Raw genomic sequence first — 14,654 nt, 5'->3', positions numbered from 1 at the left:
CCCAAAGGAAAACCCCTGCAGCCATCTTATCAGTTCTCTCACTGCAACAGAAACTGAAATACAATTTGCATAGTCACTGTGGTTGGCTAAAGAGAGCAGGTTCATGTAACCAATCAGAAAGCTAGAAACTGGGCAATCATAAGGGGAGAAATTTTTAATCTGCCCGGCAACAGCCTAAAAATAGAAACAATATGCTAGTATGAATCCCAGAATAGATGTGACTATAAGAGCAAAACCACAAGCAAAAACACTTTACTTTCTTGGGGAAAAAAGATGTACCTTGCATTTCATCATCTAGAATATTAAACTTGCAACTTTTTCTTACTAAGTGGCAATTAAAGAAAAATGAATGCTAAGCTAAATTAATGGGCCACTTTCAAGTTACATGCCATTATCCATATTATTTTACTTATATACATATGTGTGTGCATGTACATATATATTTAAGTGTTCTTTTTTCAGGAGAAAAATTAAGCACTTTAATCATAGTTCTTACCTCTCTAAACCTCTAAAAATCTCTCAAAATCTGAACACCACTGCATTTTTTTCTAACACTTTTCCCCTGCAATCATTTGAGAATCTTACTTAAGGGTAAAAGACTATTTACTGTGTATTAAAAATACAAAGATTAAATAATCTATCAAAGCAGATCTCTAAATAGGGTGGGGATTATGCCTTATTTATTTTTGACACAAACTTGTTCCAACATACAGTAGTGTCTTCCACATGGTAGACATTCAATAATTGTTTCCTCAATCAAAGTAAAACAATTCCTGTCAGTGAGGAAAACAAACCATCTTATTGTATATGTCAAGTAAAAGTTAAACATGTAAATATATAATCTGTAAAATACTGCTATCTTTGGTTTTTCAATTTTGTCTAATGTGGGATAATATTAAAGTTGACAACACGTGACTTTTCTTATTCTGTCACCCAAATAAAAGAATGTTTTTCATCATTCTAACTTTCCAACCTAATTATGCTTAGTATGCATGTTTCCTTGTACATAACAAATTTACTTTAGAGAAATTTTAATTCCTAAAGATGGCAAACAATGTGCAGTCTAATGTAATAACTATGAAGATTACGGGCTACTGAGGAATGACCAAATTTAAAAATAAATAAATAAAAAGAAAGTAAAGAGAAAAGGAAAAGGAAAAAGAAAGGAAAAAAAACTTTTTAATTTCAAAAATTTAAATTATAGCTGCTGAAATGAAAGGCTGGTTAGACAATCAAACCATAGTAAAACAAATACTATTTATCAAATTTCATGTTCTGTATACTTCTTAAATCAAACCCTCCATCAGTATGTTTTAGTGATGTGGTAAATTAACTTTAAAATGTTCTCTTTCGTCAAAAAATGAATTCATATATTTGATACTAGGAAAGTCTTAAAAAGTTCATTATGAAAATTACGTGTAAAGGACTTATTTTAATAAAGCTTAGAAACAATGTCTCTAAAACATATAAGAACGCAGAACAATTTTAAGTAACAAAAAGAGCTCCTGTGAAGGATGAAGAAACATCAAATGAGCAATCTATTGAGTAGTATAACCTTTTAATCTAGACATTTAAGGATAGCTAGATTTTAAAATTAAGTTTAACCATGCCTTTAAAAACATAAATACTATTATTTTAAACATTGGTCTGAATGAAAAGTAACTTAGCTTATTGTCTTCACTTTTCTTAACGTTGTATTCACATGTGACTTGGATATACAGATCTAACTACAACTGTATTCACATCTTTAAGATAACGTAAATATTATATGTACACAGATCTTGTTTACTTATCTGAACAAATAAACTATGATCCTCATCACAAAGGAAAGTAGTATGAATTAACCTATGAGTTACAATTAGTGGGGGAGAATATAACAAATGGGTCAAAATTTGATAACAAGGCACAAGAAGTGGGAAAAAGTATTTTATAATTCCAGATATGTAAGTCAAATATCACTTTAGATATACATCTCAGCACTTCATATTTTCTTAGGTATTATTTAAAGCAGTTATAATACTTTTTAGTTTTACTTACACTAGCCAGTTTCATTTCAAGAGAACAGAAAAAGCATGAGGTTTGCAGAATATTATTCAAAGTAAACATTTTATCACACACCAATCGGAATTTTGGGGGGACTGAATAATCAATGGCACCCTAGTGTTAAAAATTAGTACAGCAACTAAAATGCCCTGGACAAGTTTAGATACGTTCCAGAAACATCACCCTCCATTCTCTTCCCCATCTGTAGACCCTCCCCTCCAACAACCCACAGGAATTTAAAATGTCAGCTGAGAACCAGATGTTCTGTGGCCCTAGCCTACGGGTACAGAAGTCTAACTTTAATAACAAATATAACTAAACTAAAAGAAGAAACCTAATCTTCTTTCATATCCCAGAGGAAACTCAAATTCTTCTTTGTACCTATAATTTTTCTCTTCTGTAGCAAAGCAATATTGCTAGTATGTTATCCCTTTGCAGCTCTAACTAAAATTCTATTTACCACAACTTTTTGAGCTGATCTTATCTGCAAATCTGTATCTTTCTTCAGTTAGAATTTACGGGAAAAAAAGTTATGCTTTTGATAACAAGATCTCTCCTGGGCATACAACTCAGAATGGACCAGCACCCCTCCAGGGGGCAAAAAAAGAAAAATTACATTCCCAGTCTGAAATCTTTCTGGCAAACAATGAATGAGAATATAATCTACTTGCTTCAGGCAAATGTTCCTAAAAAGCTGAGTTAATACAGGTTGGGCTATCAGAAGCTAGTATCAAATGTTTGTGATGTATTTTAAGAAAATACAGAGTTCCTATACCCAAAACCAAGGATTATCACTTTGTTTCCTCTTTCAGAACCTAAAAAAATCTGCAGATCTGACCAAAAAACACTATACTTTGGAAACTCTCTTAGCCTCTCTCCTCTTAACCATCAGACCAAATGAGCTGACGTTTTCCACGCATTCTATGAACATACAATTGATAACCACAAGCATACTGAGATCTCATGTTCTTCTACTCTCATCTAAATCTGTTCATATTAATTGTGCTTGTTACTGAATTCAGTTGTATGTTTCTAATTTAAATTACAGAATACAATTAAACTTCGTATAAACTGATGAAACATGAGTGCAAAAAAAAAAAAAAAGCTGTTAGATCTGTATCAGTAAGAGAATAATGCAGAAAAAACACAGATTGGAGAGATTTGGGTTAGGCAAATCATTTAAAATCTTTAGGTCTAAAGTTTTCCATCTGGAATAAATGGAAAACAAATTAGAAGACCTGAGAGAATACTTATATTTTGATTCTTAAATAAAATTTTAATAAATTCCACTCTAAAATCCACTGCTCTACTGAGAAATGGCAAAGATAGCTTGGTGTATTCATGCATTTATCAAATGCCTACATGGTCACTATTATAGGACAATTTTTAAGACACTAAAGAAACAATGTGATTAAAAGTATAAAAATATAGCCAAAATTTAAGTGTTACAACATGTAGATTTTAACATAAATGTGGGAAAAAAATATAGGCAGTAATACTATGTGTGGTAATCTTTCCACGTGAATGACCATGAAACTTAGAAGTACTCTATTTTCCATTAACTGCCATCTCTCCAGTATAGACTATTTAATCCTAATAATCAAAAAAAGGCTTTCAGATGTGTGATTACAAATAAGACCTCTACAGAGCCCTTACTTTCTTCCTGATAGGGTTAGTACACCCAAGTTTTATGAGCCAGATTTCTAAAAACTGACTCTGCATAAAGAATAACTCAAATTTAAATGGGAGGGAAAAAAAGAGTATGCCTTTCTTACCAATCTCAATTTCAATTGCACTTCTGCTCATAACCCTATTTATAATTCAGTTAGTTACATCCACAAGACTTCACAAGTAGTTGCTAAGAAACAGCAACATGCTGAGTTCAGGGCTATTGGAAATCTGGCTGTCTGCCACATTAAAATATTTAACTGAGCCTAGAGCCTCCAGAATTTAAAAAAGAAGAAAGGAAAGAAAGGGAAAAGAAAGGGGGTGGGGGATAAAAAAAAGCCCAAAGAAATACAATGATAAATGCAATACGCCACCAAGCTCTTTTCAAGGGTTCACAAATTCAGAATCAAAGACCTTATTTTGGTATTTCCAAATATTTGTTATATTTCTCTAGGAAATTTTTTATCATCTTTTAAATGTTGGAATAAAGACTCTGAAGCTATTCTACTGGAGAACATTAGACATGTGATTAGCCACGTCACTGTTAATGGCATAACAACTGACTCAATAATATACTGTGCAAAGAATAGCCCCAGTCTGTAGGAAAATGAATGAGACTTCCTATGCTAGATCTTGAAGGCCCAGAGACAAAAAACTATACATTCTCATCGAAGTACTCTATCCCTGTAGGCCTGGTTAAATACTAAATGAAGAGAAATTTTCTACCCCAAACTGCACTGTTTTTCCATTTTAAACACCTCTAATAATTAAAAAATTAAGCATATTCAGAAATGTATTAACAACCTAAAAATTAACTGTCATTTTTCAACAGAACCTGAAAAGGCATTGAATATGTTTCAAGACTCATTTACTGACAAAAATGAAAATTAAGAACATAAAGATTGCTCCTTCAGCTGATAGTGGCTACTTCAAACCAACAGGAAACTTCACATTTAGTAGTAAAACACCATAGGTATTTCCACTAAAGGCAAAAACAAAAGCGTAATACTATATTCACACATTTATTGTTCTAGAAATCCTGACCAAAGCAGTAAGAGCTCAAACAAAAAAGATACAAAGAAGAAAACATTTAATTCAGAATAGCAAGAAAAAAAGGTATCTAGAAACATTAATATATAAGAAAAAGATTCACGAAGCTGTGAAAATATGTGAAATATTAGAACTATGTTGGGTATATGACTCAATGTAGAAAAATCTCAAAGGCACAGAAAAGTACTACAAGCAACCACACGTTTTGAGAAATACATGAAAGATAAAAAACATGGCGGGGTTGCACCCCGGCCCTTCCCAGCCGGCCCTTCCTTCCCTCCTCCGCTCGCCCGGTCTTCCGTGAGTGCTGATCTGCTGATCTTCAGATCTTCCGAGCACGCCGGGCGCGGCACTCAGTCGGGGTGCCTCGCACGTGCCGGCGGGCTGCAGGGGGCCAGCTCCGGGCTGCGCCACCGAATAGGCGGGGCTCGTGGCCCGGGGTTGGGAGGCGCCACCGAATAGGCGGGGCTCGTGGCCCGGGGTTGGGAGGCGGGCCTACTGCGCAGCCGCAGTGGCAGAGGAGTCGCTCCCATTTAAAAAAAAAAAAAAAAGCATAGTGATACGGAATTAGTTCCCAGAATAAAAAAGAACATCTATTAGTGAATAAAAAGGACAAAAAAATTCAAAAGAAAAGTAAAAAAAGAATCAAACAAGTAACTCATTAAAAAAAGTTATAAAAAATGTTCAACTTCAAAATAATCAGGGAAAGACAAAACAAAGAGAAAATACATTTTTTTTTTTTTAACATCAGATTGGCAACTACTTATTGTTAGCAATGAGTAGCATCATACACAGCTGGTAGAAGACTTCACTGTCATAACTATTTTCAGGGGCAAATAAGCAGGAACTGTGCATCACTTTGACACACCAAAGGCACTTTGAGATATGTATATTAAATACACTAATAATATGTTTTAAAAAGGTAATGTATCAGGATACCTACTGCTGCACTGTACTAGCAAACAATCAAATTTAACATCCATCACTAATAGTTAAAAAAAGAAATACTCCAGCACCCACAGTAAAGAATAAAGAACACTAAGAAAAGTAAAGAATGTGGTAGATCTCTTTTAAAGGCATGAATATTAAGTGTACAAGCAGCTACAGAATTCACAGTACTTAACAGTACAAACACTGAAGCCAGACATACCTCTTTGAATACTGGTGTGATCATGTCCTTGTTAAGTTACCTGTCCAAGATATTTATTCTCTCCTTGCCTCAGCATCCTCATCTACGAAATTGAGACTATTATAATGCCTGTCCTCATAAAAATATTACAGGGATTAAATGAGAACGTAAGTAGAAAGTTCTCAGACATATAAGTAGTCAATAAGTGTTTCCAGTTTTTATGCAATTATGTTTTAAATGCAAAATAATATATTTCTAAACATTTATATATCTTAATATATAACCTCTGAAATATCTCAAGTGATATTTCAAAGTCTGGAAGGATAAATGCCAAACTAGTTACAGCAGTTCACTTAGGGAGAAGACAGTAGAATATATAGACTTTCACTTAGACTTGCTATATCAGTTCCAATTTTAAAATGAAAATACATTCATGTGATTTTTATCTTAGCAGTTAAGCTCATTCCACTTCCCCCAACCTCTTTCATGCTAATGCTAAACCAGGGCAGCAGTGACATTTATGAATGTGGAAAGGGTAGTGACCCACACAAACACTAAGCTCCAGAAGAGACAGGGAAGGAAGGCTACCATTCAAAACACAAATTCCCAGCATATGCCATGAGCAGCAAGTACCACCTCCTTCACAATCACTTGGGTCAGCATCTACCCAACATAAAATAGGAAAACTCAAACACAAAAATGAGTACAATCAATTAAAAATTCGGGGTGGGGGGGCAGGTAGGGATTATACAAAGGAAAAACAGAAAGAAAGGAGGCATAGGGGATACACCCAGAAGCAACAACTTTCACCAAAGAGGAGTTATAGAGAAAAAAAGGAGAGAAGTAAGAAAACAATTCACAGACACCCCCCCCAAAAATGTTTTCCATAGAAAAGGCCTACTAATTACCAAAACAGACTAAATTAAAATAAGAAAAAAAAAGTCTTTAACACTTAGACATACTGTGTTAAGATTTCAGAAAACCAATATGAGTAAATACTAATATCTTAGAGAGAGTTTTTTAAAAAATCATTTTTAACTAAAAAGGAATAAGAATTAAACTGACATCAGACTTGTCATCAGCAATACTGAATGCTAAAATAAACAACAATATCCTCAAAGTTCAGGGGAAAAGTTATTTTTAGCCTAGAATCCTATTGCCAGAAAATCAACAAGGATAGAAAAACTAAAGGTATTACTTCTGAGCAAAGACTGAGGAAACAGATTATTGCTAACATAATTATATAAAGATATACTACAGACATAAGACAGCAAAAGGCCCTAGGAAGGAACTCAGATAAGGGAAACAGCAGTGCCCCATAAAACAAGTAAAACTCACGGGCAGAGACTGAAATAACTGAGGACCCGCCACCTTTAAAACAAATATTCTGGAATCAAAATCCAAGATAATTACAAAATGGGAGTTAATGGACTTAGAGATTGTGGAATATGGCACAAAAATTAAAAAAAAACTATCATCTAAAAATAACTTAGGTTTCAAGCTGGGTAAAATATAAATATCATCAAATACGTGCTATAAAACAGAGGCATACCTTAAAATAGCATAAAAGGTTGAGAACTAAGAGGTGAAAAATGATACATGAGGCAAATGCTAACCAAAAATACAAAAAAAAAAGTTAAGTATACATATAAAGCCTATATATATGTAACATATTAAAAAAAAAAATTCAAATTGAAAATCAAGTAATGGGACAAAAAAGATATTTCTAATTAATAAACGGTACAATCCACTTGAAACATTATCTTTGATGTATCTAAATAATATCGCTTCAAATCACATAAAGAAAAAACACGCTTTTAAAAATTCAGGAAAAGACTAATAAACCCACAAAGACACACCTTTTTCTAAAATCTACAGATAAAAACAAAAGTAATATAAAAAAATGCATTTCTCAATTAACACGCTAGAAAAATAGAAAAATAAATAGAATTGTATATCCAAAAAACCCAGTATACGAATTTTTTATGAACAAAACCAACATACATTAATATTGACTGTGCATGTGGTGACAAGGAAATCATAAATTCCAAGACCATCCCCCAAAAAAAATTCCCACAAGGCCACATTCTCTGGCCATAACATAATACATTTAGATAAACAATAATGAAATGAGAGGGAAAGTTATCTCCTTATAAATTTAAAAAAAAAAAAAAAACGAAGAAAAACAAAACAACTTTGGATTAAGGAAGAAATCGGTGGTAAAAATAATAAAATGACAAAGTATTAACAAAATACAACCCAGGGAATTCAACTAAAATGATACTCTGGAGAAAACCTTAAATGCATGTATTAATAAAAAAGCACAAACTCAAAAATGCTAGTAAAAGTTATAAACCCAAAGCAAGTAATTACAATAAAAATGGAAAATTATCATGGGAAACTCAATAAAACAGCAAGCAATCAATGAAACCAAAAGACAGTTCTTTGAAAAGACTACTAAAAGGGGGAAAATATAGCAAGGAGAATCTAAAGAAAGCATAATAAACAATACTAGAAATCATGAAGAAAATATAACTACAAATATAAGGTAATACTCTTGGTTCAAATATTTAAGTATATTAAATGTTACCAATGGAATACATGAAAAAGACTGAGGGATTTTAACTTACCGCAAATGCAGTAAAATTCAACAGTGGGAGGTGGCTGCCAAAAATGTCAATGCAAAGTTAAACTGCTGAACAGAAGTACACAGAGGAAAGGGACATTTTTTAGTAATACATTTACTTATGAGCATCACAGATAAAGAGAGACTTTTAGGAACAGCAGGATAAACAAGAGGATGACCAGGCTAAAGAAGGACCTAGAACAATGTAGTGTATGAGGAAACGTTGGAAAACAGAGAATATTTAGCCTAGAAAACACAAGGGAATTTTAATGGCTTTCTTTAAATAGTGCAGATCTGTCATGTAAAAAAGATAGATACACAGAGAAAGAGACAGACACAAGGTAGAGGGCAGGAACAAAACAATGAAAGGCCGATTTTGTCTCAAAATCTGCAAATGTTAATTTTTTTCAGATGTCCAACAAAAGAAGGAACTGCCTTAGGAAATTAGAGCCTCTCTCTTCTGTCATTAGAAAGGGTGATGCAGAAACTAGATAATTACCTGTCAGAAATACCAAACAGTAGACTCCCATGCAAAGTGTGATGTTAGAACTACTAGATCACTTAGGTCCATTTCACTTTGAAGATTTCGTAAGTCTACACTGCTTGCTAAATAACTTTTGTTGCCTAAGAGGAACACAAAAACTAAAAATTCAAATTTTATCCCCCAGATTTTTGGATCACGCACACTCAACCTCAGCAGTCTCAAAGATTACACATCTTTATGCTCATGGCCTTTATTTTTTTGTCTTACCTGCTTCCTTTTAGCTTTATTTCTCTATAGACAGAATACTCCTCTGTCCTACTTTCCATCATCTTTCTCTTCCATAACCCCCAACTCTAATACCAATCAATAAATTCCTCTGTTTTTTGGTCTAACAACTCCTTGCCTCTTTACCTATATATATAAACCAGTCAGTCAATTGCCACCGTCTTCCCAGCCCAATATTCTCCCAAACAATGGCTCAAGAAAAGTCTGAAAATATTTCCCAACCATGCTCTCCACACCAGGAGAACACATCCAACCTCATTCTTCCATCCAACCTCAAGCACATTAATCAAAATTGATATATTTCTATTATCAGCATTTCTCCAATCCTAGTGAATTTGTTTACTTAGAGGAAACACACCCACAAACATAAATTTTTATACTTCAACAGAACATACATTAAAACAATCATTTTAAAAATCCCTAGCAATACTGTCAAAAGGCAACAGGAAATAGTTCATGTCCCTGAAACATGAGTGTGCCTTCTATCACAGCTGGCCTCTAGTTTTTTTTAAGTACTCAACTACACAGTAGTAACAAATGACGAGCTACCTTTCAGAATCTAGAGAACTGAAGTCCCACCTAAAACTAACACTTTCAGTTTGCAGAAAGAACCTGCTATTTAACTCCCAGAGAAGAAGGCAAAGGCAGAGAACTGCCTAATCTAATTCATTTCCTCCACTTCTCTAAACTAGCCTCTCTAAACTACCACTAGAGTGGTAGCCTCTAAACTACCACTCTTCATTTCATCCAACCTCCTCACCTCCCCACTCTCATCCCCCTAAAATTATTATTAGCTCAATCAGTAATATATTTTATCATTGGCCATACTCGTATCAGTATGCATTTCTTTATAAACATAAATCTTCATATCTTTACAGTAATGATTATATATTCTTTATTTTATATAGTTCTTTACTTTTATTTCAATGAGATTTTTTTGTATGCAATTCTTCAGACATACAAAAAGAGAATAATATAACAAATGCCTGTGTACCTTTCACCTACCTTAAGAAATAAAATATTAGATTCACTGGAATTTCTAATTAATACACTCATGTTAGTTTTAAATTCTTAAATTCACTTTGTAAAATGGTGATACATTTAAGTATGTGGAAATGGAAACGAGGATGGTAGGGAAAACTTGACCATGTTATATATATATTTATATATATATATACACACACATTATCTAATGTATGCCAATGAGCCCCTTGTAAAAACATAAGCATTCTGATTTTGATGAAGTCAAAGGGGTACATTTAAACTAAAACTTTATAGTTTAGTAAGGTTACAAAATGTCATCGCTCCATATGTACCAGTTGGTGTCACTACAACGGAGAACACAGTAACAGGACTATAATGAAGAGAGACCTGAAACTGATTTCTATGTAATATGAATATATTGTATGCATGAGTAATATTCACATATGACACCCACTGTTAATTTCAATTCGAACCTGAGGAAAATTAGAGAAGGCGAAAATAATATTTTTTAAAAAATCAATTCCAAATATGACATTCAGAATCTCCTGAAAATTAACATTAAACAATCTAGTAATCCTGGTATTACTAAAACTAAAACAAAGAAAAACTTCCCAAAGGTGAGAGACAGATGTTAAGGCCTGAGGAGGGAGGGGAGGCAGAAGGGTTATCACAGAAAAAGGACCTGAATCTCTTACCTGTGGGCAGCTTGATACTGTGAAAAAGACTTCCTCTTCTGTTAACCACTGCTACTCAGTTCATCTGTATAAGCATTAAAAGCTAATGCAGATTTCTAGATCAGCCTTTTTGAGCCTGAATTCCTCGTTTGGTAAATATTCATTAAAAATAATAATAATAATAGGAATACAGTAGATTGGCTACATATTAAAATTCCTTTCAAACAGTGGTTCACATCTGTTGTGTAGTTTGTGCAGCAAACATCCCATCAGCCACAAAAGCCAGAAAACATCAGACAGCGTGTCAATGAAGCTCACAGAACACTCAACATACATCTTCCAAAGGACTGTTGCAAGTGAAGATGCCTAGAATCAGAATTCTTTTGTATCGCTTTCTATGCCGCCAACTATTAGGTCTGCAGCAACTGTGTGCAGTTAGGTACCTCCCACATATTACCCAATAGTATCAATAGGCATGAATCTATAAAAGCGGAATAGAAACTTAAAAGGCTTATAGCTTCTTACTATTCCACATATTCACTGGCAATTGTGCAGGTCTCAGTATTCCTATTCTAATGCATCAACTCTGTTCTTTCAGTCCAAGAGGCTGCATTCTTATACATTCCAAACAGAAAATCCATGACACATATTATTTGCTGCCCTAGTACAGCCAGACTGCAGTTACAGCTAGCTGGCGCCAGAAAGAACAATTTACATAAAGCAGTCCTCATTTCATGACCAAACTAAAGAAGAATACTGCTGAGTAAACCCTCCCCCATTCGTTCCCCAACAGGCACTGACTGGTTCTAGAATATATCTAGTTATCTATTTACTAATATGATTAAAATCCAGGTAATAAGAAAAAATCAACTTGTAGTTCTTATATAACTGAAATCCCACCCCCACCCCACCAAAAATATTTTTAACCCCCAGAGATATTCAAAAGCCTTAGTTTATTTGTGGCATGGGCCAATGTAATTACATAAATCCAATGACTGCTATTTTTAACAATCATTAAAAATATAAACTATAATTCATTTTAGCTAAAAGCTGTCCTCATTCTACTCTACAGCTGCCTTTCAAATTTAACTAATCACTTAAATAGTAAATGATCATTAAATAGATGTGCTCTTAGAACCAAATTGCTTTATGTTTCACCAAATATAACAAGACAATACATCTTCAGGTATCACTGCTATGATGTTTAAATAATTCAACATATTTACCACTAGTTAATACTACTAAAGCATGCACTGAATATCAAAACTCAGGCATGTTATATTACAAATATCTACACAAGAACATATTCTGTGTGGCATATTCTTTTTTGAACCTAAATCATTTGTGTATTGTTTGAATTGGCCAGATCTGACTGGGCAAGAGTTGAATCATTATCTATGAAAGTCCTCTGTTTAAAATTTTTTTTATAGTTACTTTATGACCTACTAATAAATAGTTCTATACCTCCATTTCTATTTTTTCACTACCTTATTGAGTTTAAATATATTAAATTTCATTTTCAAATAATAAATGCGAAACTAGTTTAGTGCCACATCTAAAATGGTAATAAAATGAAAAGTATTTAATACGCTAACTAGGGTTTATCCAAAATATGTTCCTTATTTTTAATCTTATTTTCAGCTCTCTTAAAACATAGGTCTTAAATTATCCCTATTACACAATAAGGATAATAAGGCTCTAAATAGGGGAATGATAAAGTTACATATCAACAGGAATTGGTAGACTTCTAATATGTGGATAATCCTAAATGTTACCCACATTATCTCTGATAAGCAGTAGTAGATTTCCTCAAACAACTATACTCTCTTCTTAGGATCTGTGCCCCACCAGTGGTAGATGAAGGGACAGGGACAAATGCATAATAAGATGGTGTAACTTCATATAGTAGACCCTGTATAAGCAACACTTTGTGGAAGGAAAGGTCTTATACCAAAAGAACAATTGATCATAAAATCTCAGAGTTGGAAATCATCTAAGTATTGCATTCCTTCCATTTTTAATTTTGCTTCCTCCTTCTCTCTTTCTACTTTATACACACAACTATTTGAATAAAAGTACCTAAAATCCTTTAGTCCATCAGAAAATATAATGTTAATAACAAGTATTTAGATACTGTTTTTTTTTTTAATTTTTTTTTTTTTTTAAGTATTTGTTTATTTATTTATTTATGGCTGTGTTGGGTCTTCGTTTCTGTGCGAGGGCTTTCTCCAGTTGCGGCAAGCGGGGGCCACTCTTCATCGCGGTGCGCGGGCCTCTCACCATCGCGGCCTCTCCTATTGCGGAGCACAGGCTCCAGACGCGCAGGCTCAGCAATTGTGGCTCACGGGCCCAGCCGCTCCGCGGCATGTGGGATCTTCCCAGACCAGGGCTCGAACCCGTGCTCCCTGCATTAGCAGGCAGACTCCCAACCACTGCGCCACCAGGGAAGCCCTAGATACTGTTTTTGAAAGCCAAATAAGTTAAACAATCCCCTCACAATGAATTAATCATAAGAAGCTCAAATTCTCTACAGCCTGCTTAAGTGCCAACAATGGAAGCTACCAATCTAGCTCAGTGTTTCTCAGACTAACAATGGTAAAGACCCAATGTTTTATTTCCAATCCATTACATACCAATATTCTTGTAAAATACAATGAAAATGAATTATTTGGAAAAAAAGGCATATAAATTAAGCCTTTTTCTTATTTGATCTAACTGATATAAAATTATTTTATTAGATTGATGTAAAATTTCTAGACACTTTTTTTTTCTTCTAGACACTCTTAATTTCAGTTATCTAATGGAGAACCAGGAACAGATGAACTGATCAGAACTGACCTTGAACTGATCCACAGAACACATTCTGAGTAGGGCTCACCTAGGCACTACTTATCCCATCCTACCCCCACCCCCCCACCCCCCCACCCCCCACCCCCGCATTCTCAATCTCTCAGCATTTTAAGCATCTCATATTTACTTCTCTCTTCCTTTTTTCCCTGCCCCAGTGTAAACTCCTCGAGGGCAAGGCATCTTGTGTGCCTGCCATCAAAACAGTGCCTGGGGGCTTCCCTGGTGGCGCAGTGGTTGAGAGTCTGCCTGCCAGTGCAGGGGACACGGGTTCGAGCCCTGGTCTGGGAGGATCCCACATGCCGCGGAGCAACTGGGCCCGTGAGCCACAGCTACTGAGCCTGCGCGTCTGGAGCCCGTGCTCCGCAACAAGAGAGGCTGCGATAGTGAGAGGCCCGCGCACCGCGATGAAGAGTGGCCCCCGCTTGCCGCAACTAGAGAAAGCCCTCGCACAGAAACGAAGACCCAACACAGCCATAAATAAAATAAATAAATAAATAAAATTAAAAAAAAAAAAAAAAAACAGTGCCTGGCAAATAACAGGGGCGTAATAAATATGTGTTAAATTTGTTGAATCAATTGATCAATTCACAGTCCATTTTTGTTTTCACTCTATCATGCTGCCCTAGCACAAATAAGAATTCTTGTTTTGTCCCCTTTAGGTTCTTTAAAGTCTTCAATTCGAGATTTAAACACCTTGCTCTCGGGCATTTTTACTGTATTATCAGCCAGGTCCCTAACAATCCCCTCTCCCTAAAGATCCTTTTCTAAAGTATCCAGTACCCCAGATTCCCCCCCAATTTCATAATGATTGAAAAAAGAAACACAGAGAAAAAAAAAATCTGTGCTGGAGGAAACCTTGTG

The 14,654-nt window shown here is 34.6% G+C and overlaps 1 protein-coding gene across 4 annotated transcripts in view; it reads right to left on the bottom strand.

Moving 5' to 3' along the window:
* ATF7IP (activating transcription factor 7 interacting protein) overlaps positions 1–14,654 on the bottom strand; it is a 117,926-nt gene that overhangs the window by 79,954 nt on the left and 23,318 nt on the right. The window contains exon 1 of one of the 4 annotated variants that reach the window (XM_082352575.1): positions 1–13,369. The exons of the other annotated variants lie outside the window; for them this stretch is intronic. The gene's annotated coding sequence lies outside the window, so the exon portion shown is untranslated. Of the gene's footprint in view, positions 13,370–14,654 lie in introns of those variants that run through there. 4 annotated transcript variants of the gene reach the window in all.

This window comes from Balaenoptera borealis (genome assembly GCF_965194805.1).
Source record: "Balaenoptera borealis genome assembly, chromosome: 13".
Classification (NCBI taxonomy): domain Eukaryota; kingdom Metazoa; phylum Chordata; class Mammalia; order Artiodactyla; family Balaenopteridae; genus Balaenoptera; species Balaenoptera borealis.
Note: the sequence above shows the minus strand (reverse complement) of the source record. Positions and strands in the feature narration are given on the sequence as shown.